General features: G+C 39.7%; 1 long non-coding RNA gene across 1 annotated transcript; it reads left to right on the top strand.

Moving 5' to 3' along the window:
* The first annotated feature begins 20,390 nt into the window (after positions 1–20,390).
* Positions 20,391–25,810, top strand: LOC122888717. The gene is made up of 3 exons (XR_006380767.1): positions 20,391–21,674; positions 25,088–25,178; positions 25,679–25,810. It is a non-coding gene; the product is annotated as an uncharacterized LOC122888717 (long non-coding RNA).
* The last annotated feature ends 1,802 nt before the right edge of the window (positions 25,811–27,612 follow it).

Genomic DNA, 27,612 nt, shown 5'->3' with positions numbered 1-27,612 from the left:
TACATGTTGAGAGGAATCGCGTATAAAACAACTAATAAAAGACTGAGTGAACGGTTTAAAACGTCTAAAAATTGGACAAGAGCAACAAATTATTTTAAAAATTTCAGTCAATTTTAGCATATATTTAAAGAGCAATTTAACACCCCCTAAAAGTCTTGTTTTTGCTGGTTTCCAGTAGTTTAACTTCTCATTTTTCTGTAGTGATGTAGAAGTGTACTCTAGTACACCGTGACATCACTGTTGTCAACAAAGCACACTTCTGACCACATCTGGTCACGGGTGAAACAGTCAAGTGAAACTTGTAACCAGAGAGGGCAGGAAAACACTGCTTTTCATGTTGTTAAGCTACTCTTTAAGCTTTCTTCCTTTTCTTTTTGTGAAAAAACTCACCAGGTATTGTTGGGTTTGAGATTTTGTCTGCAGTGTTTCAGATTTAATGACCATCACAAGATAATAAAGTGTGTAAAGTCTTTTTCCTGTGATGGTTGTCAGGCTGAAAGCTTTGCCTGACTTTTCTGTTGCTCTGATGTGACCAGTCATTGCTTGTTAGGCTGCACTTTCAAAGTAGTTTCAACAACACCTGGCTACTGACCCATAATGACCTCTGTTCTTACGTTTATAATTTTCATCTTTCACAATGAATTTGGGTGAGGAGCTACAGAGAGGCTCCAATCCATGTGTATATGAATTAGCCAGTCCATCCGTCCAAGTGCCTGTTAGCCGCACAAAATATTCTCAATACCACTTAAATTTACATGTATTAACAAGACTGTAATGCCAGACCATAACTATGTCCTCTGTTGTTGAAATGTGGGAGAAGCCAGTTGTACAGAATCTTTACAAACTTGAGTTTACCCAGTTGGTAATGACAGGGTTTAATTTCTTTGTTTGCCATCAGTGTTTGTGCTCTTTCACTTTTTCATTGAGTTTCTCCCTGTGTTGGGATCAAAGCTCATTAAAGACTCTCCACCAGCAGGGTCCTGTCTCATTTGGTGTCCTCAGCCCACAGTTTAAGAAACCATGTTTTAGACAGTCCACATGATGATAAATCACTGGTTTCATCTGCAAGGCATTGTCATGATGGATCATTTGAATCAGTGCAGTGTTACTAATTATCAGTGTAATGGCTGATCCCTCTGAATGTCAACACCCATAATAACATGCTGCTTTTGAGGGGAATGCCAATAGGGAAGCCACATGCTAAAATGTTGGGTGCAGATTGCATGCGACCACTATTGACTGACCGATAGGGAAACGTCTGCAGTGATTGTGAACTAAAGCCTCTGAAATGTCTTCTAGATGGGATGAATAATGGGTTTGTATTTTGAATCCAATCAGCCAAAAAGAACAAAGCAATGGAGTGGCAATTAAATAAGTGGATTACTGTCTGGTTTCCATCAACTCCTTTAACCATGTATTCTTGTTATCCTGTGACACTGGCTAAAGAATCATTATTACCACAAGTACTTTTGCCTTCCATCAAAAAAACATTCTCATCAAAAATCCTCTCAAACTTCTCAAAGTGGTAGCCCTAATGAGCTTCTCTTTTTATTTTAGCAGAGAACTATTGTAGGCTGTGAAACCAAATTAGCTAAAAGTGGCATAGTGACTACTTCAGGGTTGTGCAGTGGTTATTCTTCTTATTCTTGCAGCTAGTTTTGTTAGTGGCAAAATAGATTTTTTTTTTTTTTTAAAACAGGACGTATTTATTAGCATAACTTTAGTTCTCTCTGTACCTTCAAAGGTCAAATGGTCAATGGAACGAGCAGAAATTTACCTCGCCTCCGTAAGAAAATCCACTGATTGTGATTCCACTGAAATGAAATGTTCTTTCTGATTTGGTATGAAATTCACCTTCATAAACTGCTGGTGTGACCAGGCCTTGAGGATCAGCATTTATCTCTCTCTCTGTACTTGCTGTGGGACTCTCTTTTCCCCACGTCCCCTGTGGAGTCTTGTCACGACCGGCCTGCTAACACAACACAGCGTCATCCCATCGATCAATAAATGAAGACGGGATGAACGAGGTCAGTGAGAGAGAGACAAGATGGATGAAGAGCGGTCACCTCTCGTTTGTTCTCCTGTTCACTCTCTGGTCTGCATTACCTGGATCACAGAGCACACACTCCCTGTGGGGCACACACACACTCACACACACACAGGGAGACATAACCATAGACAGAAAGACACACACATATCCATGCACTAACACAGACCCACATTTACATACACAGTGGTACAGCAGGGCAAACAATCAATTTACACCACTTAGTTGGTCATTTGGAGTTCATCATTTGTTTTTATCTTTACTTAGTATTGATTCCGCACGCAGAGCAAGACAGAAAGTGATTACAAAGAAGATGAAAAAAACACAATTGACCGAGAGTATGCCATGAGGCAGAACAATCACCTCAGATTGACTCCACCTGTTTGGAGGCTGTACATGAGTCGGTGTAGAGTTGGCTCACCGTGCACATGGATGAAAGCCTGTTGCTCACATGTTTATCCTTCAAAGATCATCAGCTGGACAGCTCTCTGAATGATTTATTGATGCATAGACATTTTGGGAGACGCCCTTTTCAGCATTGTTGAAAAATGTGAGCTTGACTTTGCAACATCAAAAACATTAAACAAATAATCCTAAATAATTACATAATTATCCCAAAAGTCTAAGAATTTTTTATTCGTGCTATAAGGTGTTATGCTGGAATTATACACAGAAGCTTGCAGAGGAGCCAACATGCACACTTCCCAAATCTCATTAGCAATTGCATCATGTGGAACTATGCATCAAGAATGTTGATTGGTCGATTCAACTCTGGTCAGGAGGTTGGTTCAAAACGGAGACAATGTAAATGTACTAGTATAAAAGAAACTGCAACGCAAAAGTATCCAAGTGACCCCCATTTATGTTCACCTACATGCAAGCATCACAGAGAAGTATAATTCCAGCTTTAATAAATCCAGACACCTCCTTACCTCCCCGACATGAGACCTAAGCCCTTTTAATTCCCATAAAAACTCATTGCTCAAAACTCATTGATTGTAAGCATTGAAAGGTCAAATGGAATATTTACAGTTCACAGTTCTAGTTTCATATTGTTTTGTTGTGCCAAAATAAAACTGATTTAAGGACATCTAAGAAAATAAACACCACATATTGGTGTTATAAATGAATTTAACATAATGTTTAATTGTGTCCCTTTACATTAAAAAGGTTTTTTAACGTACTTTGTGCCTGTCTCGCATTTTCCACTGTATGCAGCCATCTTTTGTTACAAGTATACTATCTAAGAAGACTAACCTTTGTACAAAGTTTTATGCTAATCCAGTAATATCTTTAGAGACATCTGCTAACTACTAACAGGCAAATAGAATGAAACAAGAAAAAAAAACCTAATTGCTACCATGTTAGAGCTATAAGAAGTATTAAGACCTAGTAAAAAGTGGTAATTTGGGTTACAAAATGGATATAAAGCCTAAGCCGAGTGGCTAAAGGAACTTTTTGAGATCAACTGACTGGCCTGAGACAGTTAATAGATAAAGGGCTAATCCCTGATGTTTTGAAACTGGGAGCTGGGAGGTGGGTGGTTTTGGTCCTGCAGCTGTTACCTGATAAACAAGCTGTTTTGTACAAACTCTTCTCCTACAACCCTTTGTCTCTCTCTTCTGCCATTCATGCCAGCAGCTGGTGAATGATGAGTAGAGGCCAAGCCCCAGGGTCATGAGTAAAGAGGGTAGTCTGAGTAATTAGGATTGTAGTCTTGAGAGAATTTCTGTCCTAACTTCACAATCCTTGTTCCATGCAAAAACACATTCCAATACTCATCTTAAGATAACATGCAAGGACTGAGGAGTTGTCTCCCATGTCTTCAATTGCTAGCTCATGCTGCAGGGTCATTATGTAGAAGGGGAATGACTGCTGTGGAGGACTTCTTGGTCACAGTAATCCACGTACATAGGGTTGAGTGTAGAATCATGTTAGGCTTCAATGATTACCAACTTATACTATGTTTCAAGTCAACTTGAAATCCAAATGGAGGCCAAGTCAAAAACAACAGCAAAACAGGCAAACAGTATGGGTGCATCTCTTTAAAAGTATAAAAAACTGATGATCAGGTATTTGTTTAATACATGTAAATGTACAGTATCTATTCTTTTCTAAGTCCTTCAACATCCGATCAAACCTTTACGCTTAGCAGCCGACTGATACATTTTAAGTCAAAAATTACACCCAACTGGAAGAGATCATACTGTACCCTGCTGCTGGTCTGGAATCAGCAGTACTTATGCAACATTTTCAGTGATCATAGTTTTTTTTTTCCAATGTGCTTTGGGAACAAACCCCCTTAAATCTGTTTAGCATGTACTAAAAAGTGTTCCCTTTAACTTCAGATCTTGACTTGAAATTTAGACGAATACTGGCAAATAAATTGGCTCAGATGCCAAAACCCAAAATATATTCATTCCAATTGGAAATAAGAGAAAGAGAAAACAAATGAATAATTTTAGATGAGAGTTTCCAGGGTTTTTTTTTTTTACCCTTTTCAGTGTAGGCAACAGAAAAAAGGAACTTATTTTAGAAATTGGCTACAGGTGGAAGAAGGCAGACAGTAAAATGTACAATCAAAACAGAAACAAAAACCCTGAGGAATAATAAGTGGTAATAGTTAGGTTTTGCATTTGAGATGTCACCAGTAATTGATGGTTAGATGTTGCATTAAGCGGCACTGTTGTACATTATCCAAAGAGTTTTATGAGTCATAATACATTTTGAATGGTTTTCTGTTATTCTTATCAATGTTGGCTCCGATGGTGAAAAAGCACTTAGGTGGTTATATCAGGACTGCAGCTCACCTGGCACCGCCTGAGCCCTGAAAGAGGAACCCACTCAAAGTCGGCTTCCCTGGAACGCCAGCACAGGTTTTCAGATTGTCGTTTGTTGCAACTCATGCAAATTTCTGTTTGTGTTTTTAATTAAAGGAGTCTTATCTGGTAAAGTGGGTTGGTGTTTTTCAGACCTGTGCACTAGTGAATTGACAAAAAGCCCATTAAGTCACAGTATCAATGGGGGTGTCAGTTATAGCACTTAGCTATGTGGTATCATATTACCCTGCCAAACAACGACTTTAACATCCAGTGTGATTTCATCTGCTGATCACACAGTACCATGGTTCAGTGTATTTCTGATTACAGCTGATCTGTATCAAGTTGGCTTATTGCAGGGTGAAGCAAGGCCGTATCAAACAATTGCTGCAATCTGTTTCTGAATGTTTCAGCTTCGGCGTAGGAACATACATCTCCTCGGTACCTACAACAGTGCCCACAGCAAGCTCTAAATCAGTCACATGGTCAGAACGAATGTAGCAGCCCCTATATGTCTGACATGGTTGTTAGATAAAAATGTAATCATCAGTCTGATACACTATCCTTTCACTTGTTCAGCTGAATCTGTAAAATGGTGTTTTTACAGCTGAAGATGTTATCATATCACGACAGTTGGTATGTAAATAAGATAAGATAAGACTCCTTAAGTTGTTTCAGAGGAACTTTATCTGCCAAGAGTCATCATGTTTATATTTTTGAACTAGTTTGAACTCATTATAACGTTTGCTGACACTGAACATTTGTTTTTCCAGCATTGCAAAAACAGACACACTGAGAATAAATCTTTGCATACCTGTTAAAGACAGGTGCAAAGGAGAAAAAAAATTAAAATAAGCTCCTGCATACTGTTAGTACTACTCAAAGCAAAGTAGAGAACAAATGCAGCAACTAATATGAGACCTTATCAACAAATTTAACTCAATAAGAGAAGTGAAGAGTGAAGTTTGCCAAATCTTTGAGTGGAAGTTTAGGTTTGTAAAGCAAAAACATAAATAAATAAACAACTGCATTTATATAGCACTATTATCCAAAGCGCTTTACAATGTGCCTCTCATTCACACTCACAAACTGGTGGCAGAGAGCTACCATGCCATACCGTTGTCTGCCTCAAGGACACTCCGACATGGGGACAGGAGGTGCCGGGGATAAAACCTACAACTCCGTGATTAACTGACTGAGCCGCAACCGCCAGCTGCAGGGACAGGGTCCTCCACCTGCAGGGACACACAGGGTCCTCCACCTGCAGGGACACACAGGGTCCTCCACCTGCAGGGACACACAGGGTCCTCCACCTGCAGGGTTTTGTGACCTTTAAACGTTGATGTTCTGCCAGCTGTTGGCACCAACACTAATGGACAGGTTTTTGGACAGATAGACGTTAAAAAGGACAGCAGTGTCAGAAACAAGGAGTATGATTGTCTCTGCTCGTCTATCTGCCTGCTAGTTTATCCTTCATCTGAATTTGTTTTTATGCCAAAGGAGTTTCCCAGTAAGTTCAAATCACCTTGGCTGTAACTCTCCCAACCAGCAATGGGTCAAAAACTTACAGGAACACAGATCCAACATGTCCATACCAGAGACTAAAAGACAGGATATCTCAGCCTCTGCTGCTTCGATTTTGACCATTTGTTTTCTAGTCCCCCAGCTTTATGGAAATACAACACTAAATCACTGTACCCTTTAAGCATTTGTCATGCTGTAACAGAAATGCAGATTTAGGAGTTTATATTTCTGTAAGTTGACTTACAACAACCTGTATAGCTGCATCACTGTCATCCGCACTCATTATTTATCCATCCAAACAATTGTTTTTTTTTCTGACTCTCAGACAGGAAGATGACATCCACATTTTTTGTCCCATCTGCAAAGCTCTGATTGGCTTGGTTGTTTTTCCAACTGGGGTAAGAGCCTTCAGCAACTACACCAGACCTATTTGAATCACTGATGAATCCCTTCCACAGCCAAAATGAATTCTGTGCAATAAACTTTATCAAAGCATTGTAATAACCTGCAAGATGCTGAGCAAATACCACCTTTGAATTATGTCATGTTGGACTCATTACCTGAAGGTTTCTTTACAAATTGACAAATATTGAGGGGGAAAACAATCTTATTCACCACAGAAGTCTATCATTCTTCTTCTTCTATGAGTAAAAAAAGGAATAAATTGGGGGTTGAGCCATCTGTCAGTCAGCTTCTCTTTCTTTCTTTCTCTCCTCTCCATTCCCTCTCTCTGCTGCAGACAGACCACATTACAGAAGCCATCATATCACTCCAATTTTTGCCCTGCACTGTCTGTGTGCATGTGTGTGTGTGTGTGTGTGTGTGTGAGTGTTTGTAGTGTGTAACAGTACAATACATCATTCATTCCATCATCTTTCTTTCATGCCGGAGGGGAGGGTGCTTGGTTCGCCTGCATCTGCTCATGTTTGTTCACACATGTTCTCTGAGCGCAGGTTCAGGGAGAAGCAGGTTGTAGTCATCTCATCGCCCTGACAGCCTGACACCGGAGAATCCCAGTAGACCATCGCTCAAGTGACCTCCCTTCATCTCCTGTGTTTGACACCTCTTAAGATTACGACATCTCCTGCCCTGCGACAACTGACGGCTGAAACTCAGACTGCACTTCAGTTGCCTGAAACTGCTGCAGCGAATCGCCCCGAGGCTGCAGGCTGAGGATGGAGATGAGGGGAGACGAGCAAGTCCCCTGGCTCTTCTTCCTCGTCCATGCTCTCATCCCGTGTACCGACCTCTGACCTTTAAAGGCCTGACCTCCCTCGGATCAGTTTGCTGAATACTCCAGGTCGGTCAAAGCAGAACAACTTTAATATTTAATCCTTTTTTTTTCACTTTGTGTAATCCACCCGCACTTCTACCTGTTCTTTTACCCCAAAGCAATGAGTGACAGAAACATAGCACTGTATGAAAATTTAAAAATGTCCCAATGACCCCCCTCCCCCCACCCACACACGCACACACGCACGCACGCACACACACACACACGCACACACACATATACACACACAGGCACACACACACACACACACACACACACACACACACACACACACACACATATACACACAGGCACACACACACACACACACACACACACACACACACACACACACACACACACACACACACACACACACACACACACACACACACACACACACACACATATACACACACAGGCTGATGCTGATTGACTGCTTGACATTGTGGGAAGCTTGATGAGGATCTGCCTCCTCAGACTATAAAATAATGATGCTGTGATCCCACTTACACTTCTCCTCTTCTGTTGGTCCAGTCCCTGATTTCTCCTCATCATCATATGCCAGAAGTCCCTCATTCCTGTCCTCGTCTTTCGTTTTCTCCCCATTCCCATTTTAAGCTCCTCTTACTCCCTCTCTGTTTCTTGTGCTTCCTAAGCCTAGTTTATACTTCACTAAATGTCTAAATTGTCATTAACAATGCAAAGTCCACAGATTTGACATCAGTCTGACACAATCTGAGAATTGCTGATGGGCGTTGCACAGCAGTGATTGAATGTGGGAAGATGTACTTAACCTGCAATATGTAGCAAGGAAACACAATGTGTCCTTGTATATTAAAATAATGGATGAGCTGAGTCCATCATTTCTTGATATGAAATCACCTGGGAACACATGAGTGTATTATCATGCCTATACTTTGACAACTTACCACAGACAAAGAGAGTGTGTTGGTAGTCAGGTTAACTCATAGTTAGGTTAGTGCAGTGAGAATTAAATGGCTACCAAATGTACTGTTACTGTGGTTACCTGCTGTTCAGTATACCTTACACACAGATTTAGAACAGATGCAGAAATAGATGCAGTTTGAGTTTCTGCAACATAACTGTTAAAAAGAATGTGTGAATTACGCCTAGTCTGTGTTTGCAATAAAAACAACAAATGAAAAGGTGTTCATGAACTGGGTAGTGGAACTTGATGTGCAAATGTCACAGACTGCTGTCTCAATAGATTAAAAGAAATGAGCTGACAGATCACTCTGGAGAAAGTTTTTTCATTCATTTCTGGAGGGTCTGAATCTATTTAGCCTCTTTATTATCTCTCTATTTAGCCCCTAAATTTTTCTACTTTGCACAATGGCCTTATTTTGGAAAGTGTTAGACCGTTAGTAAGTAAAATGAAAGGTTTTAATACACTCCTGAAGGGATAGTGAGATAAATAATTTTCCATTTCTCCATTCTCATAAAAGCATGTTGGCAGAGAGATCAGCTCTTACCCAGACCCTCGTAGAGGAACACGACATTAGCTCGTTACTTCTGTAGAAGAGGAATCACAGAATGCTCATATGCTTGTTTGTGTGTGGAAAAGTGTGAAGTCAGGGCTGAGATGGCAATGAAGAGATCAAGGCTCTGCTGAAGGAATATAAATAAGAGCTGGTTGGTGATGAATAAAAAAAAAACCCCACCATGAATATGAAAAGAAAAACTGTTGCTGTGCTCGTGTATGTTCATTGTAAGCCTCTGTACATGTCTGTGTGTTATGCTTTGCCTATAAGTGTGTGTGTGTGTCTCAGAGGTGTAGTAAAGGCAGGGAGTGGTGGTCTGAGGGAAGGAAAGACAGACTAATGGATATTATACTAATGGGCGGCAGCAGTACGACTATTCAGGCAATTAGAACAGGAAAGAGAATGAGCGAGGATTGGTGATGATGGACCTGGAGTGACTGCTACCACTCAGACCCCTGAACTAATGAACACAGCACATACAGACCATCATCTACACTGGACGTTAAAGTGATTTTTCACTTTAAAAGGTAAAACATTTTAGGAGAACAGGAGATTCCATTGGCCCTTAGCATAGAGGTTCCAATTGACACAAACAGAAAGACCAGGAAAAAGAGCTCTGTGCTACGAGTGATGTTAAAAATGAAGAGGCGTACTGTATAAAGTATTAACCAAATGAATACATTTTTTGTCAAATGTTTCACTGAACCCACAGACTGTAGAAAAACATGGCCAACTGTGATGCTAAATCATTTTTGAGGTGACGTTAAAGTTTTGGGTTTTCCGCTCTGCCATCTTGTGATTTTGAGCCAGCAAATTCTAATTTGGTAATTTGAGTGAAGCCAGGTTGAAGCTGAGGTAGTATGAGCAAGCAGCCAGCACCATGGCTGAGTCTGATAGGGTGAGCTACCTGTCAAACAAAGCAAAATCACCATCAAGACGCACAGTAGATATAGTGAAATTGGCTACTGAGAGTCAAACTACTAATAGCGCAAACAAAATGTACAAATAACAAGATTACATCTGTTTCTTCTCAATTCCTGTATCTACATTTTGAGGCAGTGTGGAGATCATTCTGCGGGAAATTTGTATTTATTTTGTATTTCTGAAAGGTTGGAGGTTTACCCATTCACTTCAATGCAGTCAAAGAGTTTTGGAGCAAGTTTTGTGGCGATAAGAAGGAATGCATTTTAAAGGGGAACCGATTTTATACATTAACGTCTGTTTGCAGGTCTTAGGTAATACTACTGCATATGTGAAAAACGTATAAAGCCACTGTGAGTCGAATACTGTTGTAGGAGTGTAATGCTTAATCGGTGGAGTACTCTTTTAAAGGATTGGTTCACAATTTTTCAAGTCTTTCTTAACATTGCCATATGTACTTTACATTAAAAGTGTTATTGGTTGCTGTAATCATTCCTCCTGTCCATGCCGTGAAGAGCTCCGTTCCTAATGCCATTTCATAGACAAAATCTACAGTCCTCATTCTGTGCAAAAATGCATTGCATAGTTCAGTCAAAGCTAATATGAGACTTGAGCAGTTCCAAAGTTAGTCTTTTTTTAGTGCAAAATTCCTTATTATTGTTTTTCTCAGACAGTGTCTCCTAGCTGAGCTTTGGCTTCGAGGGATAGTAACACAGAGGGAATATTGTACGAAAACGTACAAAGACACCCACTTGATTTGACAGTCAGACATGTTTAAGCATCATTCCAACTATGGCCCTTGTGGAAAATTATGAATTTAACATGGGATATGTACCACATATTTATCATTGTTGTTTTTTTATTTATCAATAAATTAACTGTGTGTGAGATTTTAAGTAAGCAGAGGATGGAGATTCAGTTGCATTCAAAGCAGAGGACAGAATTAAAGTGCTGCATCTTCATGAATATACAGAAGTCTGCAGAAGCTGCAATACAATGCTTACTTTATTTGGATAAATTACGCTGTAAGCAGCGAGTCCAGGATTCAGACCACATGATGTATGAAACTCCAGCAGCACAGCGCCGGGTGAGTTTGGTTAACGGGAGAGGTTTTGACACTCGCACTAACTTTCATTACAGGCACTGAAATGCTGGATGCAATTTTAATGAAGTCTTTTCATAAACCTTTATACTAATGAACCACAGAGTCAGTTAGGGCGGCTTATTCACACTGCATGGCAGAAACACTCAGGGTGAGTTTGGATACATTATATTCTGCTGCAGTCACAGCAGATCTGGAGTATTCTGTTATTATTAGCAGCAGCAGTGGGTCGGGTTACAGTTCTATGGTGGAATTAGATTGGATCAGTTACAAGGTTCAAAGTAAGATGAATTCCTCCAACACAACGGGTGTACATTTAATAGTGAGATCCCTTTACTCAGACATGATTCATTGTGCAGCCACATCAATATCAAATTTTTACCTGACATATTTTAACATTGTTTTACTGAGAACTGCGTTCATATTGTGATTTGAAAGACCCGATATTACAGTCAGCATGTGATAATGCAATGTTTTGGGGGGTTTTTTAGGTTTGTATCTGTATCGCCACCTGAGTCCCAATTCCATACTACTGTATTTGTACAGTATATAATTTAAGCAGGTTTTGAGTATGAAGTATATGTGTTTACACTGGAACTCTTCTGCTCCTCTATGTGTGTAGGTGCACAGGTATGCAGCAAGTAAAACATACAGTTACACAATGCAAATTCCACATAGAGATTTAAAATAATATTAATGGTAATGGTAGTGGTAATAATATTAATATTTTTTAAATATAGTAATAATAATGATAATAATAAAAACAAGACTAATAATAATTATTGTAGCAGTGGGTGTCAAGCAGGAACATGGGGGCTTGCAATCATAGATCCAGACTCTGCAGCTCCGAAGGCAGAAGGAGGGAGGAAAGAGACGAGAAAGCACAAAAATATGGGAGAGAGAAGATGTCGAGCTAGTAACCTGCATTAATGGATACAGATGGAGAGGGAGAGGAGGAGAGAGGAGAGAGGTGCATCATGGGGAGTCTTCCAGCAGTCTAGGCCTATAGTAGCATAACTAAGGGACGGTTCAGGACTCAGCTGAGCCAGCTCTAACTATAGGCTTTATCAAAGAGGAAAGTCTTAAGTCTACTCTTAAATATGGAGATGGTGTCTGCCTCCCGAACCCAAACTGGGACTTGATTCCACAGGACAGGAGCTTGATAGCTGAAGGCTCTGGCTCCCATTCTACTTTTGGAAACTCTAGGAACCACAAGTAACCCTGCATTACCAGCAGGTAACGTTCCAACAAGATAATTTGGGAGTTTAGATAAAAGATGCCTGTCAATATTTACTTGGTCACGGATCTGACGAAACAATGGCTGTGTATAGAAGTGTGCCATTAGTGGTTGCTATTAGCAACAGAATACCCAACTGAAACCAACTGCTGGTGGCAGAATAGGACATATTGATAATCTAAAGTTGACTGAAAAGAGTCAGTATGCATCCTAAAGCTGCTTGAATATTGAGTGTGCATTGCATTGTGGGGGGATAGTGCCCATCAACAGCACAAAAGAAATAGACCTTTTTCACAGCAGCCATTTTGGAATATCATAGCAGGAAAAGCACATGTGTTACTAATAATATTAACAATGGCTCAGCTCTATTCAAGTGTCCTAGTAAGCCATGGCAGTGTGACAGAACACTATACAAAAACACTATACTGTACCATGAAATTAGTACAATATGTAGTATATACTGTTTAGCTACAGTTACATCTAGGTGTGGGATGTTTAAACTAAATTAAACAAAATCAAACTGAGGTGTTTCCATTGCCAAATACACAAGACTGAGCTGAAGTCCACATAATACACTGTTTATATTTCATTTGCTGTAGTCAGAGTATTGCTTTCATGAAGTCGTGAGTGTGTATGTACTGTAAATAAAAGAACAGTGTCAGTGTCAGTGAACTGTGGATTTAAGAAGGATAAGTGGATATCTAGTCACAGTTGAAATGATGAAGAGTGACTGACTTTTTTCTTTCTGGGGACTACTTTGAATAAGTGCAGAGCGGACAAAATGTTGTCAGTCTCAAAGTCTAAAACTCAAAGGGTAAGCATTAAGTGAAGTTAAAGAAAAAGCATGTAACCAACATGTCACTGGTTTGTTCTCCACCAGTGTTTCCATCAGTTTACCATTTGGTCTGTCAATAACAAGTCTTTACCTGTTGAGCATTTCAATGAGCATGATATCTTAACAACGTATTAAATAGTTTCCAAAACTGTTTTAAACTGGAAGAAAAAAATTAATATGACAAGAGAGAAATGTTTATCATTACATGAAATTAGATTAAAAAAACTAATAAAATAAAACTTTATTTATAGAGCACTCATCAAATCAAAGTACAAAGTGCTTCACAGCAAGAGAAATAAAATACACAAAAACAATAAGATGAATAGCCAGTTCAGGTAAAATCAGGATATGCTTTCTGATAAAAAATGTGTTCTGAGAAGAGACTTAAAAGCAGACACCGACTCAGACAACCTAATTTCTTTGGGCAAGTTGTTCCAGAGCCTTGGGGCCCTGATGGCAAAAGCTCAAGCAATAATCAAGGCATGAGGAGATAAAAGCATGTACAACAGTTTCTGCATCATTAAGATTTAAACTAGATAGGATTTTTGGAATGTTTCTGAGATAATAAAAACATGATTGGACAAGCTTAGTGATATGTTGCTCAAAACATAAATTGCTGTCAAACAGGACACCAAGATTTCTTGCAACAGGCTTGATATGTTGTGACAGGTAGCCAGTAGATGGCAGTATTTGTTTAGTGATTTGTTGGGGCCCGATAACAAGGATTTCAGTTTTATTTGAGTTGAGCTGAAGAAAATTTATCGACATCCAATTTTTTATGTCAGACAGGCAGTCCTGCAGAGAACTCAGCGTACTAAGGTCAGTGGGCTTGACAGGGAGGTACAACTGTGTGTCATCAGCATAACAATGAAAAGAAATCCCATGTCTGCGGATGACATCACCCAAGGGGAGCATGTATAAGGAGAACAGTATTGGACCCAGAATTGAAACTTGCGGCACACCGTACTTGATATGGGGAAAGGATGACATGAAGTTATTAATGCTGACACAGAACTTCCTATTGGACAGATAAGATGAGAACCAGTCTAGTGCAGTGCCAGATACGCCCACCCAGTGCCTCAGTCTATCTAAAAGAATGCCATGATCAATTGTGTCAAAGGCAGCACTTAAGTCCACTTGCACAAGAATTGAGCACATGCCTGCGTCTGCATTCATTAATATAACTATCACCAAAAAACTCAATGCATTTCCATGTGACAGATTCTCCTGTTAATTGGTAGTGTTTTGATTAGACCAGGTTGTTGAGCTCATTAGTGGTTTGTGTGCGTATGCATACAAACATGTGTGTGGGTTTGTCTAGCATGTTTCTGTGTAAATGCTTGTGTCTTAATTACTGGGCGGTGGTATAATTTCTTTGTCATGTCAGGAGATTTGCCTCTGACACTCTCACAGGGCCCTTCTGTCTGTCTCTGTCTTCATTAAGTGAACATCAGGTGGCAATTAGCTCAGAATAACTTGTCCCTAATATAAATATGGCTCTCTGCCAGTAGAGGAAACTGTGTTGACTGGCAACCAGGAGATGACCATGAACTCTGACTTCTACTGCCACCTGGTGGTGTGTTGGGTCTCCTACAAATTCAAGTCTGCATGAGCAACCCACCTCTGCTCTCTGCTGGCAGGTGATCTACATTGAGGCTGATGGTAGCCTAAGGTGATGTTATGGCTGATCATGTCAGCGCTGCCAGACGATGAAACACTTCCACAGCAGCCTGGGCGAGGTGAGTGTGAATTCGGAAGAGCTTTTTTTAGAAGCAGAATTAGTTTTTTTCTTGTTTCTTTTAATACTTTGGCAGAGTTGTACCAGCACAGAGGGGAGAGACTGAGTACAAATGTAACATATACCTGTTGTCAGAATCACCTTCCTGATATGGAGTTGCAGGCTCTGTCCAAACACTGATGTCTTAAAATCACCCTCTTGCCTTTCATCTGTACCGACGGAGGCGGATTGAAGAGGTGAAGCCGTGCAGAGATCAAAGCACTTATCTGGATCCACCCAGTCGAGCTCTTTCATCACAGTTGCTGGTTATATTTTCTGTTGACATTAAGAGGAAGACATGTGTAATCTGTCCAGGTTTCCTTATTTAGATTAAATTTACCCAAATGTTTCTACTAGCTGGACCTTTATTTTGATTTAGATTCTACATTTAGATCTTTGGGTTTGAATATAGAATTTGACATTTCTTTTAATAGGCATGAGTTTTACTGACTATGTTACATTTTATGATAAAATATGTGTATCTATGGTATTAATTAAGCTCATTTTACTATGTATTTTATGTGACTGGATTGTGTCTTTACACACTGGAAGCAAAAAACTCAATTTCTCTGCTCAAAATTAATGATTTGCTACTTTAATCTGTATTAAATCATTGCAAACTGAATATTTTGGGCTTTTGTTGGTTGGACAAAATAAGCAATTTGAAGACTTCATCGTGGGCACTGGGAACTCTTCTGACATTTTATGGACTAAACAATCGATTAATCAAACAACATTGTGTTGATGTTTGAAGTAGACCCCTGATCCAAAGCTTGCCTCTATAAAGGCTTCATGTACTGCATCTCAAATTAACATCGACTCTTTTGTCAGGATATGAGCCTCAGCAGAGGTTAAGGGGTGAGGGCAAGAGTGGGGGGTAAATACACACACAGAGATATATAGACTGTCTATAAAACACCTTAGTTGCTGAATAAGACACATTTAATGTGCAGTTCAATAATTCAACAGTTACATACAAACACACACACACATTTAAAGCCTCTAAGCCTGAAATCCCTTTAGCTCAGCCTTTTCCTGCATCACAGAGCAGCCCTGAGGGTCACTCATGTAATCATCACCTCATCAGATCACACACACACAGTTCACACTGTGGCTGTAAGTGTGAAATTTGGGGCCGTAGAGAAAATGCTTGTGCTTACACCTCATGTTACGGTGTCTCATGGTCTCAAAATTATTATTTTGTGATCTGAAACATTGAAAAGTTGACCTGACATAAAAAAGATCTGTGACCAAGCAAATATAGAAAGGCATCTTTAATCTATTCTCCAAATGCTCTTGTCGGAGCATTATCGTAGGTACTCTTTTATTACAGCTGTGTTGTGATTGTTTTATTTGTTTTGTTTAATTTAGCTTTTCTGCAATCAGTTTACTGATAGCCAGGACAATGTGTTGCTAATACAGCATTCTAAGTAACTGTTAATTTACTGTTGGGCTTACTGTGAACGTTATGTATTTTACTCTTGTGGACATGTTTACCATATTAATTACTGTGTTGTACTTCCAATGAGGACTTAATGTTGATCTTTCACTGGTGATACTCTGTTTCGTCCTGGCATGAAGCACAATGTAACTAATATTACAGCTTAGTGAATCCAGTTTTCTTGTTACTGTAGGCTACTAATTCATTTTGAAAATACCTTTGGTCTAACTCTTGTTTATGGAATCTCATCACGGAGTAAAATAGAAGATGCAGGCCAATGGAAGCATTTGGATTTTATCAGATCCAGTGTGGACCACTCGGATATTTAGTACTAATCAGATTCAGAGGCACACAGCCTCCATGTGACTTGTATTTGAGCACTTCAGAATCAGAATTTACCAATGTCACTGTGTAAATCTTCTATCATTCATCAGCGTCGTCACTTGGGACCCAGTGGGAAACTTGAGAATTTGGAATCCGGTGTGTGCATGTTTAAAGAGGTTTGACCTCATGGGTCACATCCCAGAATTGTTATGAACAGTTGTGAGCAGAAGTTGAAAAGAGTGCTTTTTCAAGTTTCAGGTTATCAACTACAAATTGTATTTATTGTACATTCCTGCTGACCTTTCTCCAAACCACACCACCCATTTTCTTTTATTAATTTCCTTCCTCCGAGGCAGCCACTGGTTTCTGTTCTTGTCAGCACGCCTTGTAAATTAAACTTGTGAAGACTCAAAACTTTACATAATTCTTTTTTTTAATCCATTGCAGTGAAGGTAGCAGTACTTTTTTGTGTTGAGTCCTTCTTAGTGGTGCATTCAAGAACGCTCAGAAGAGCAAAAACAGATCATCTGCCAAAAAAACAACAACACTGCATTGATAAGCTATGTTGTTGCAAATCTAAACCTACTGTAGAGGACAAACAATAAGCAAGCATGGGCTTGGTAAAAAAAAATAATTAGAAATTATTTTTTTCTTGTCTTAAATAAGTTGCTGTTCAGCAGCCGGCTCTAAAATATCAGATGTCAGTAGGTCCTTGAACGCACTTTTTTAAAATGATCCCTGCTCACAGATGAAGTACCATGCAACAATCACTTAACTTTGCCCAAAATGTAAAAGAGACAAAATGTCCACTTTAATAGATTCCCTTTTTAAAGCAAGTTTTAGGTTTCTGCAAGTGAACTGAAACCAATCACTGCCTTGAAAGGTTGGAAATCAATTTAAAAACTTAAACCCTGAAAAATAGGTCTGCAGTGAATGCATCCACAGAGACACACATGCAAACATCCTTCACCCCTCCACACACTCATCTCCTCTGAAGCCCCTTTGACCTGCACCAGCAGTCTACTCTAATAACCCCACCCACCCAGCCCTCACCAGGCCTGAACCAAACACACACCCCAATGAGAGCTGGTTGGAAGTGTGTGTGTGTGTGTGTGTGTGTGTGTGTGTGTGTGTGTGTGTGTGTGTGTGTGTGTGTGTGTGTGTCCCAGAGGTGCAGGGGATTATCTGAGGTCTCTCTGGAGGGGTCATTAGACAGCTCTGATTATCTCAGATCCCTCTGACACACATGCATACACTCTCACACACACAAACACACACACACACATGCATTGATCTATCTTGGTCTGCTCACATCTGTTTACCATAGGACCTTGTTGCAGGAGGAAATCTGACACCTCATCACCTCAACCTGTGACAACTGCGTGTGTGTGTGTGTGTGTGTGTGTGTGTGTGTGTGTGTGTTGGGGATCATCAATATGCATTACAGTGGCTTAACAATGAGAGAATAGAATCAACAGACCAACCCCAGGCTGACATCATAATACAGCGTCACTAATGATGATGTTTGTGTGTGTGTGTGTGTGTGTGTGTGGGCAGCCCACTGGGAAACTGTGGCGCAATCTGGTAGCCACAGACATTGTAAGCACACACATACACACGCACACACACACACACACACACATACACACACTGTAAACGGCTTTCTCACTTTCCATTTTACGTTGCATATGAACCGCAGGTGAAGGTCCATCCTGATTTGATTTCAAAGTTTTCCTTTTGTTTCTGACTTTAATTCATTTGCTGTAGGTTCTGCTGGTGATCTTGATGATTTCTGAAACCATCTGCAGGCTGGATGAGCTTGGGTCCGTTCACCCAAATGACACAAAACATATTTTGTTACTTATCTCTAGTAGTATCTAGCAATTGCAGATAGTTTTATTTGAGCAGGTTTTGAGATATCTGTCCTTGAGATTTCTGCTTCCACCTTAAAACAATGGAGGTGAATGAAATTTTTCTTGCGGTGCTCAAAACATTGAAAAATTACTACTTTCTACTCTCGTAATTTACATTATCCTTATCAATTTATCAGTCATCCACTTATCAGTTTCACCTTATTCTTCTGGAATCAAAATGTTCGCTGCTCCATTTTCCAAGAAATTAAACCCTTCAAAGTAGTTTCTAACTCCTGCTAATTCAGTCAGTGTTCAAACAGTGTGTGTTTCAATGTTTCATATTCCATATTTTGTTTTATTGCATTAGACTTCTTTGTCTCTCTTTAAAAAAATGCTCTATTTCGTCCAGCAGAGGGAGGTGTGACCCACTGATATGAGATGAGGGCCACTGAACAGCAGTCAAACCTTCACACATGATGTGATGTAATCTGGTAGTTTGTTAACATGTGACAGATCATATTGTTTTCTGAGCAATGTGAACTCAAACACATCTTTGGAGGTGTAAACAGGGAATCAAGCACACAGACACTGATATTTGCTACTTGGAAAGCTGCACTTTTTCTCATCTGGTCTCCTCCAACTAATAGAGAGAAGGGCACTTGTAAAAGTGCACTTCCACAATAAGAGGTCTGTTCACATAGGTCAGATCAGGCCAAAAAAACATTTTTTTGAATATTAGTCCCTTTAATGTCTTTAATGTTTGTACTTTTGGTCCCTGCCCACAAAGTTAACCATTTATTTTATCACATCTGGTTTTTGGGTTAAAAGATTATTCCACCGATTTCGCATTGCACTCGTACAACATTGTCGGTTTCACAGTGGACAGATTTTTTTTACAAAAAAAGGGAAATTGATGCAGCAGAACCAGAGATATCCTCTTTTTTAATCCAGGCATTCTTCTTCCTTGTCAAAACCTGGCGCCTACATAACCAACGAGATGTGTGTGTCTTATGCTAGTAACAGCTGATGTAGCCTCGAGCAGAGATGAGGAGAAGGATACAGAGCTTTTTCATTTTCAAACTTGTAGTCTTCAGCCCCAACAGATGTGACATCACTTGAGGCAATTTATCAGATTTCATGCAGCTCCTTCAGGCTTTATACAACTTTTTTCACACATGCAGTAGTACTCCTAAAGTCCTGTAAAACAGACTTTAATGTGTAAAATGGTATGGGGTTTAAGTATGTAGTAGTTATGGTTAATCAGAATCAGAATCAGAAATACTTTATTGATCCCCGAAGGGAAACTCTTTGTTACAGCAGCTCGCCTTTACGTCAGTGCACACAGCAGAAAGTACTAGCAAAAAATATAATACACTATAAAACACTATAAAAACAGATCAGAAAATAAATTAAGTACCAGGTGGGTATAAGTATAAGATAAAATAAGTGTGAAGTACCAAGTGGGTTTACCGGTTGATGATGACAATACAGTATAATAATACAATGTAATAAAATAAGTAATAAGTGATAAGCAGTGGTGCATGTACTGTCGAGTTAAGTGTAGCTTATTGAGATTATTAAGATATTGCACAGCAGTAATGGAGGTATATAATATCAATGTCAATAAATAGGAAAAACTAACATGGGAAAACTAAATATTGCACATGAGTAGTACCCAGAATATTGCACAATTATTCAATTATGGCAGAGATGTAATGATCAATGTCCAGTTTAGTGACTTAGGGTCATACAGACTAACACTTAGAGGGAGGAGTTAAAGAGTTTGATGGCCACAGGCAGGAAAGACTTCCTGTTAAGGTAAGATTAAGCCTTTTGGGAACAAATGCAAGCCAATACAATGTTCTCACAAGTGACAAAAACAAGTGTGTGTGTGTGTGTGTGTGTTTGTGTGTTGGTATGACAGATGTGTATAGAAATGAATGTCAGTCTTGGAAAATCAATTAGCTTTAGCGTACATCCATCACAGTCTCATACAGTAACTGTCAGAATGAACCTGGTCAAAGGTTGTACCATATGCTGCAATAATCTCAGAGCACTGACAAAGCAAGCAGCCCACGCAGCACTTCTCTATCTCCCTGTCTCTCGCTCTTTCACTCATCTGTATTAATCAAAATACTGTAAAAACAAAAAATAGCAAAGCATGTCTCACGCATAACTGCATTTTTAGCATGTTGACGGCACTTCTGCAGCTGTGACCACTGCCAAATCTGTCAACAAAAGCATATAGGGTGTGGACACTGCCCTTCTGGTGCCAGTGCAACATTATGTGATGAAAATACATAATTATGTGATAAGACACTAAAATAATCCATGTGTGGATCCATAGTAGTAGACATACATTTGTACATTAGAAAAGTGAGAAAATTAGTCCAAAAATTGGATACTGTTGTCAGCTGTCAAGGATAAATATTCTGTTAGTAAAAGTTGTCATCAAGTTGAAGTTTATTTATTAAGTTTGAAGAGTTTTGTAGCATGAAACATGAAATCAAAATAATAAAACATTAAACCAAAGTAGCAGAAAACAAAGAGGTGATTCAAATCTTTCTACAGTATTTTAACTTTTCTGGAAGCATTTTTATATCATCCTCTGTGGATTCAAACAGTTGAAGCAGGCTCAACGTTTGCTGTATTGTAGTTCAACATTGCAAGTGCACATTCCTGGTTTGAAAGATTCCACCTTCCTGGCGAATTTCTTTGAACGGCACACCAATGAAGCCTCCTGTGTTTTCTAAACGCACTTTATTTTAAAATGGCTACACAGAATTAAGCATTTTCGCTGGATGCATCTCAAAATGCTACCAGTGCCAGTACATGATGAAAGGAAAGGCACTGTACAAATACTGTCTTAACCAATCTTTCATTGTGTGCAGGCGCGTGTGAGCACATTGCTCAGCCTGAGTCAGCGTGGTTACAGAGGCCAGCACACGTCAGTGATGAAGTCACTGCTGACGCCCACTTAACGACGTAGAAAAATGTTGCCTGAGTGAGAACAAGGGTGAGTGGAAAACTTCGCCCTGACATCCTGCAACAGTCAACCTCTGGTGGCACAGCAGCTGCTCTCTGGCTGAAACATAAAACTTTAACACTCCCAATTAGTGATCGACAGACTGCTATTCACATCGTCTTACGTCTGAAGTCTGAGAACAATTTGAACTTAGGACAAGCCACAGCTTTTTTTTCTCGTATTATCTCCCTCAAGTCCAGTCCTGTCATCCCCAAAGCATCTACTTTTCAGAAACTAAGACAACGGTTGGATACACTTCCGCTATTGCAGTTGCAAATCTTCCAGGAGTACAATCTAAATATTTAGTGGTTGATCTAGAGAGATGGATGCTGGATTTTTTATCTAATCCCCATTATGTTTCAGTAGAAGTTAATATACACATATCTTTTACAATGTGTATGTAGAGACACAAGCTCCTATTTTTAACCCTCTCCATCCCTGATAAGACCAAGAAAAAATATCTAAATGATCACTGAGATTAGATAAGTTTCTATAAGAGCAGAAAAGATCATGTAAGAAGCTGATAGAAACTGTGACAGAAAAGAAAAAGATCAAGTAAAAGAGACAAACATAATAATGTATAAAAACCGAGAAACACAGTGTACAAAACGCAAAATGTTGGTGGTGATACAAAAGTTACCCATAAAAGCTGACGATGGTGAACATTAGAGGCTTTTTAACAAAAATAAAAATCCCACCCCCCTCCCTCCAGGCCTTCCTCCAAAGCCACTCCCCCAAAACACATTTTCATGTACAATGAGTGCACGGGCAGAGTGCGTGCAGGTAGGCAGGTAGGCCAGCAGCTTATTACAGGCCTGCAACAGTATGCCGGATTTCTTTTCCTTTTTCTTCCCCCAGAGCATTTGATTCATTGATTGCTGCTGGGATGTAAAGAGAATTTTGACAAATATAACAAAAAATGCTTCTGAAATACATTACGTACCCTAGCTTTAAATCAAGGCAGTAGGAGATGTGAAGTTGAAGCAAATAATTTGTTTTGATGAAAGGAGTAGAAACTGCAAATTCAATCCAGGCAATTTCCTGCTTTTTTCAGTGGCTGCTCCAATTAAACTACATGCAAACGTGTAGTGATGTCCTCAACATCCTCCTAGATTGAGCATTTCTACTCTACATAACACAATGCAAATCCCTACTGTCTATCTACATACAACTTTTCAGAATCTCCTGGTGTATCTGAAAACTGATCTATCAGACATGTATTTGTCGTAATCTGTCAGCCCAACAAGATGTGTGTTTGAAGACAAGCCATGAAACAAATCACAGAATGCTCTGCAGCACAAATGGACAAATTAAGATGAGATGGGATGAGATGAGAAAGACCTGGTACAACCTGGATGCATGGCAAACAGCATTTAATCCTTCCTGTGAAGCTGAGCTGCAATCACATCCCTTTGTGAAGACAAACTCTGGAATCTACAATCTCTCATTTCTGGTTGACGTCTGTTTTTAAGAACTTTGATAATCCCTTAAAAGGGATGATGCCATTCTTTTGCATTTCCAAATCAAATCGCTTTCAGTAAGCAGAAACAGTCTGTCCCATAAACAAAAACGCATGGATGGTTGGTTGCTTTCTGCCAAACTGCTCAGTGTTTCTGTCATGCCTCAACCAGTCCCAAAGCCTCTGAGGTTTTTCCTCAGAGGAGTTTGGCAAGAGATGAAAGGCAGCAGGCAGAGCCATAAAAGGAGTTTTTGGTCAGGAGGTTAAAGTGTTATCCTTCAACAGTGGCAACCACCAAAATGTCTCCTGTCATGTGTCTGTGCTTACAGTATATTATCCCCTGCTGGAACAGCAACATCACCTGCAGCTTGTTACTCCTCAAACATTGATATATTTGTGCATTGGCATTTATATTTCCAACATGTGTGGGTGATAAGCTGTGGCAACCTGCAAACCATAATCAGTAGAGAGGCTGCTATCTTAGTCTGTTGAAGCTAACATCCTCAACATCCTTATACAACACTGAGTTTTCTTTCAGCCTATTATCTGTTTTTTGAGTTTTCCCAGAGCATTTTGCTGCTCACTTGTTGAATTCGGCGCTTACGGTCTGTATTTCAGATCTTAAAGAACATGTTTGATAAACTCTGACACACAGCTCTGGCTGCACACATTCACATCTGAAAGCAGACGTTTCACCGGAAACCACTCGCTGCCCTGCGGCTATTGTACTTTGTACTTGATCATGGTTTGGTTGCGGTTGCCAAAACACAACAACAGTTTGGTAGTTTGGTTGAGTTTCAACCAATCAGGATTCTTCAGTGAGGTTGGAATGTTGTGTGTGACGCAAAGGGAGGAAGTGCACTGCTTGCTGCTGGTGCGTGTGGACACGAATCAAACAAACTCAGATCTGCTCTTTGCTAGCATTTGTTCAAACATGCACTGCTCAGGTTCAATTCTTCCCTCAGGCAGCTGCTACATTTACATGCAAATAATAATTAAATTACAGGCATTCATAGAATATCAGAGTAACACACAATACTGAGATGTTTACATGGTTTGTTTATAGTACTGCTCTTTTAATAATCCTGTTTCCATGCTGTAAAACGTAATTACTGTAGTTGAATGACTAAAAAACACCCTCCATTTTACTTGATGTCATTTTCCCTCCAGTGTTCAACTCAAAACCTGTTCTGATCATGATGCAACCATTGTATAGAGTTGTGATTTTATTTGTGAAACTACTGCAACCGTTTTTCGTTTTTAAGGCTACTTTCTGTAAAAGCGGATGGATCCATTCAGAGTTTTATTTTACCACCACTGGATTAATTTCCATCACTGGTACATCTGGCTTATTTGTTCCCATTCTAAAGAGCACAGTTGTCTGTATTCGAAGGTGGGAAGCCTTGTGGCTAAACCTGACCCCCATGTGTATCAGAGGAAACACAAGTTTATCTACACCTCTCTGAGGTCTGCAGTGCTGGGAGTTGGGCAAATTGGGGACTGAATATGTCCACAGATTTTCCCAAACAAAGACACTAGGAAGCATCTTTGGCATATGTCATCAAGCAGTTGCTTTGTGTCAAAATATGCTGAAAACTCCTGATGTTTATGAAACAATCAGAGTATGGTGTTCACTTGCATTACTCCCTTAATCTCTTTATGATTGGATCATAAGGTACATGTAAATGTACCCAAAAAGCCTTCAGTGGGACAGCACTCCAATTTAACTTATTAAAAGGTCATGCACACCCACACAGGTGTTTTCAGTTATTCTGGCTGATTAGCCCTCATCAAGTTGAATTTGGGGTATGTTGGGAGTTTGAGTGTTCTGGTCTATTATCATCACTATCATCACTATCACAATTACTCAAAAATGTCCTAAATCTTTTCAGTGAAGAAGAGGAGTTTGTCTTTCAGATTTAAAAGCAAATTTGCATTGTGACAGGTCCAAGTGGCAGCAAGCCCTCTACAGTACTGTAATACCAAGAAGTCCTCCAAGGTGATGTCTGGACTTTACTACCAAGAAATCCTCAAAGGTGATGTCATTAAACTTCATGTAACAATCAGGTTTAACAACTTGGCTGCCTGGCCAGCCTATGATCCTTCTCTCTTTTCACCAGAGGAAGTATATAATTCCCAGTAAAAAACAAAGTTCGGACATTGTGCTCTGAAGTGCAACTGTACAGACACCTGCTAGCATTATCATAACACTCTCGATTTCAGGTACTAAGGTCAGGTATTTATAAACTGAAGTGAGACTACGTTAAGTGTGCCAACAATACTGACCTATTTTATGTGCCATCATCTAATCCCAAGCAAATCACAAAGCTGTTTTTGTATTACACTAAAACAAACAGTTTGGAAACATGATTAAAACTGACAACAATTCTCTCTATGTGGGAAACAGTCAGTCAGCCCCAGTCAGCTGGTTCAATATGCAGCAGCGATACTCCTCACTGGTACCAAGACGATAGACCATATCAGCCTCTCCTCAGGTATAGAATTGATTTTAAGATTCTTTTATTTGTTTTTAAAGAACTGCATGGACTGGCACCCGGTTACATCTCTGAACTGCTCATCCCTGATTGCACCTCCCGACCCCTCAGATCTGGTGACCAATCATTGCTCTCCATTCCACGCACCCAGTTAAAAATTAAAGGTGATCGAGCATTTTCAGTTGTTGTCCCCTTAATTGTTGAATAGTTTGCCACTAACAATTAGATCTTCCCCCTCCACCGATACTTTTTAAAACCTGTGTAAAGACTCATCTCTTTTCTTTAGCGTAGTGTTTCTCAACTGGGGTGTTCAGAGAACGTTGGGGGCACTGGAAACAATATTTTTGAAAGGGGAGTGCTGAGGTGTTCTTGGGGGCGTTTGTTTAAGATTCACAACGAGACGAGTTGAAACTTGCAACTACTTCCAAAAGATTGTGGAAGTACTGCCAGTTTTCACCAATGCGACTAGATGAGACAGTGTATCGTTTCCATAGCAACAACTCTTTGTTTCTGTCAGCTTTCTGTAGCAGCTCCATGCATTCCCATTCATGGGAATGGGACGTAAGAGTATTATCTATAAAATTTCTCCAACACAGCGTTTACGGTGTCAACTCATGAACTCTTAACTTATTCCTTGGGATTCCCTGTGGAGGAAGTTGGAAGTGTCTTCCTCTTGAAAGCATTCATTTCTCCCGAGGATACACCTTGAATGCTGTGTTATCGCCGTGGTTACAAATTTACAAGAGGTAAATTGTTGTTTGTCCAATACTGTTTTTATTTTACTGTGTTTATATTTTATCAAGATATTCTATACTTTTGTTAATTTACTTACATCCTCTTATTTATGTCTTTGTTTTTATTTGATCATTCCTGTGTGTGTTTGATTGTAATCATCAACCAAATAATCCCACAATTTAATCTCTGTAAAGCACTGGGACCAAGTGTCTGTAGATGTCTGTGGAGCTACTTAGTACAGTAGCTATTGTAGCTATGTCTACCAGGATGCTTCATTCGCCTGTTTCATTGTGTAGCTTTTATCTGGTGGGATTTCAAAAGGACTTTAGAGAATCCTGTAATCTAAGAAGTTAAAGTAAAAAAAGATTAAAAAACAAAGCTTTTGTCTCGCAGCAAAAATATCCTCCTGTTTATTTTATGCGTCTCTGTTCATTGGTCTGACCTGCATGTGTCTGTCAGTGGGTTCAGGGAGTCTGGTGTCCGTTCCACAGTCAACCAGGCATAACGCATTATCTCACTCATTATTAATGGCTGTCAATTTATCACATAACAACATTGCTGTCAGTAATCAGCTTGCAGACATATGATGTGTCACCTGCCACTGTCGTAAAGGCAATCCACACCGCCAGCCTTTTAGACGTTGTCACTAGTCCATCTCAAATAGCAGATATGCCTCTAATTCTACAAATGTATGATGTGGTCTAAATTTAGCTTTTTAGACACTGTGTGCTCTTCATCAGGTTGATGACGCAGTTTAAAGTCCAAAACTCTAAATCTCTGTCTTTGCATAGCCCCGTGAACTTTGCAAAATATCTATCTAATATATGATGATACATCATTTTAGATTCTTAATGTTGAGCAGGCAGGTGACAAAGTCGCACGTGCACATGAGTGTATATTCTGAGCAGGTACAGCGAGGTGAGACCACCTGAAATGATGTGAGGGTGCAGATGAGCACACATAGAGAACTGAAAGGTCAGAGAAAAAAAAACTGTGCTCACACAGCGCACGTGAGCAGAAGAGTTGTGTTGAGCATGCTTTGTCCTGCTCACACAGAGCTAGTCTGCATGCACTCAAAGCCCATCAGCGCTCGCTCGACTTTCTTTCTGCTGTTGCTGGATTATAATAGTAGTAGTAATTAACGTGCTTTGGATGATTTCTAATTTCTAATTGGAAAAAGTACCAAGCATCAGAGGGCTCAGCGCTATCAGAGATACGACTATCTTTGCAGCCTCTAACT

This window comes from Siniperca chuatsi, linkage group LG14 (assembly GCF_020085105.1).
Source record: "Siniperca chuatsi isolate FFG_IHB_CAS linkage group LG14, ASM2008510v1, whole genome shotgun sequence".
In the NCBI taxonomy this organism is placed as follows: domain Eukaryota; kingdom Metazoa; phylum Chordata; class Actinopteri; order Centrarchiformes; family Sinipercidae; genus Siniperca; species Siniperca chuatsi.
Note: the sequence above shows the minus strand (reverse complement) of the source record. Positions and strands in the feature narration are given on the sequence as shown.